The sequence below is a fragment of the Carassius auratus genome, unplaced genomic scaffold (assembly GCF_003368295.1).
Source record: "Carassius auratus strain Wakin unplaced genomic scaffold, ASM336829v1 scaf_tig00216545, whole genome shotgun sequence".
Lineage (NCBI taxonomy): Eukaryota > Metazoa > Chordata > Actinopteri > Cypriniformes > Cyprinidae > Carassius > Carassius auratus.
Window position 1 is genome coordinate 34,021 of NW_020528624.1, and position 2,965 is coordinate 36,985.

The 2,965-nt window shown below is 36.9% G+C and overlaps 1 long non-coding RNA gene across 1 annotated transcript; it reads left to right on the plus strand.

The window, feature by feature from the left end:
- The first annotated feature begins 698 nt into the window (after positions 1-698).
- LOC113098379 (uncharacterized) lies at positions 699-1,539 on the plus strand. The gene is made up of 2 exons (XR_003289001.1): positions 699-813; positions 1,504-1,539. It is a non-coding gene; the product is annotated as an uncharacterized LOC113098379 (long non-coding RNA).
- The last annotated feature ends 1,426 nt before the right edge of the window (positions 1,540-2,965 follow it).

Consider the following 2,965-nt stretch of genomic DNA (forward strand, 5'->3'; position numbering starts at 1 on the left):
ATAATAGGATGAATCAGCATGTGATCACCTAATTGTTTTCTTTAGCAGTTAAGCCAAGTCAACAAGCTAGATAAAAAGTAGGCAGAAAATCTTGAATGTTCTGATCAGACATTAAGAGACAGCATTACCTTGACTGGGAACTCGATGACTATATTTGTTGATATAGACTGTAGATAATTAATTTTACATTTAAATCATAACATAACACACCTGTAATGTAGAAATAAATTACTATAAATAGTAGCCTGTTATCATCACTCGCCCGCAGGTCCTCTTCCTTTGGTTCAATAATTATTCATAGGCTATATGGCATAAAGTGGCACTGAGATTGAGGCAAACTGTTTAATTTTTCTTGTGTGTGATGTTTGTCTTGTCTGCAAGTTCATTTTCAAAGACAGAAGAAGGCCACAAGTAGCACAGAAACTACTCGTCCTCCCAAAGCCACTGCCACTGAGACCAAAGTCACTCCAGAAGCCACTGAGACCACCGTCATTCCAGAAGCCACTGAGACCACCGTCATTCCAGAAGCCACTGAGACCGTCACTCCAGAAGCCACTGAGACCACCGTCATTCCAGAAGCCACTGAGACCGTCACTCCAGAAGCCACTGAGGCCGTCAATCCAGAAGCCACTGAGACCGTCACTCCAGAAGCCACTGAGACCGTCACTCCAGAAGCCACTGAGACCGTTACTCCAGAAGCCACTGAGACCGTCACTCCAGAAGCCACTGAGACCGTCACTCCAGAAGCCACTGAGACCACAGGCTCATCAAAAGCCACAAGACCCCGGGGCCAGAAGGCAAAAAAAAGACAAAGTGAAGTATATTTCTTTAATAGTCAGTAATGTGTTATTAGAACTATGTTAATACCTATGTAAGAACTATGTTTTTTAATACACTACCAGTCAAAAGTTTGAACCCACCTACTCATCCAAGAGAATGGGAAAGCGTTGCCAAACCTTTGACAGATATTGTACATTCTAAATTAGTAATAACTTACTATATTTATATATTAAGCATAGCGTCAGTTCTGCCAGGTCACATTAGTCAAGCTCGCATCAGCTGATCTACGTCTACCTATAGGAATACGACGCCTATTACTGTATACAGTACATATATAAGCTCCTTCAGTATTATCAGCAGCTGTCGCGTTTCTCAGGAGTGAATTACCCTGCTCCATCCCCAGCTCCACCTCTCGTCAGTCATTATAGCATTCTGATTACCCCTGAATCAGACTTAAATTCTCTTAAATATATTGTACATTAAAATAAATCACTGATATCTGCAAAACATTTATGTTGGTTCTGTTTAGTTTACCCTATGGGGGGTAATTGCTGCTTTTATGATTCTATGCTAGGCTGCATGGATGCGTAAGGAGTTCTTGTCCAGAACAGAACCATACCACCTATCAAAACTATATGCTAACTGTCAATCATATTTGATGATAGTGCTCTTGACAGAAATAGTGTTTAATAAAATTTGATATCTTGTATATTTTTAATACAGATCCAGTCCAACAGAGGGTAGCCAGCAATATGAAGCAAAAAAAAAAGAGTACATTTTCTCTATTTAAAATTATATGATGTATATCAACTACACATTGATTCTGCCATCACAGTTAGGTATTGCCTACACTGTTAAAAATCGCTGTAAAAAAACGGCCAAATTTCGACAGTAAAATACTGTTTTTCATTTAAACAGTGCATTCTGGGTAATATTCATCATTTTCGAGAAGTAGCCTGCTGCTATATATCATAAAATAACAAAGTTCAAATTCGACACTCAGTGGCTGTGTTTCAAATCACACCCTACACCCTCATTCACTATTCCCTACATGAGTTTACTAATATAGTCTACCTGACAGAGAGAATGAACACTAATGAGTGAATTCAGACAATGATCAACAGCTGCTGTTAATGAGTAGAATCACTGAAGAAAAAAAAAAACATAACAAGACAAACACATGAAATACAACTGACTTCAGCCACAGCCTTAGATGAAATCAACTGAAGATTTAAACGATCAACAAACAGCTTCACCAACTACACATATCTCTAACCAGACTGACTTTATTTCTGTCAGATCAGAGAACAGAGATCAAAAGATCTTATTGAGAATTAAAGAGATTTAGATGATAATGTTACTGTTTCGTTTAGCATCACCATTGTGGAGATCAGTGTTTGCTTTAGTTGGTCTCCTGAACATTGACTTTTACACTTTACGTTTTGTTTTATTGCTGTATTTGTATCTTTATGATGCATCTGTTACAGCAGTATTAATTTTGATAGTCAAGTGATTATGGTTGTTTCTAACAGGCATGATCTACTAGACTGACTTAAAGTGTTGCTATAATAATCAAATATTAATTTGGTGTTGAAATATTTGAGCCAATGACACTTCAATTTAGTAAGATTGAAAAGTAGTGAGATAACCAGTGTTTATGGATTTAACGACTAGTTTTAGTTAAAAAGTATTTTGGGCAGCAGTCCCCACAACACTCAAATAGAGAAATCAACAATCAGCATATGAATCTCAACAATGGTGACAATCAAAAGGTTCATGATGCAATGCATGCTGGGTACCAGCACAGGATAAAACTCATCCATAATTCCCAGCATGCATTGCGGCATGAATAAATTATGCCCCTGAATTGTTCACTTATTTTTTTTAATTCTTATGTGCTTATAATTTTGCATTTGTTTTAAGTTTTAGTAGCATGTGTTGTGATGTTCAGAACTGATCTGTTCATTTATTTTGTGGATTGTCACCATTGTTGTGATTCATACGCTGATTCTTGATATTTCTGTCTAAATTTCAGCAAAGGTTTTTTTTATTTATTATGAGTGACATTTTCTTAACAGTCTTTCATAACTTATGGCTCAGCAGTGTTCCTTCTCATGCTGTAGTATCAATATTCAATAAGAGAAGAGATATGGGATTAGATCAGAAATAATAGTATTTGTTCTTG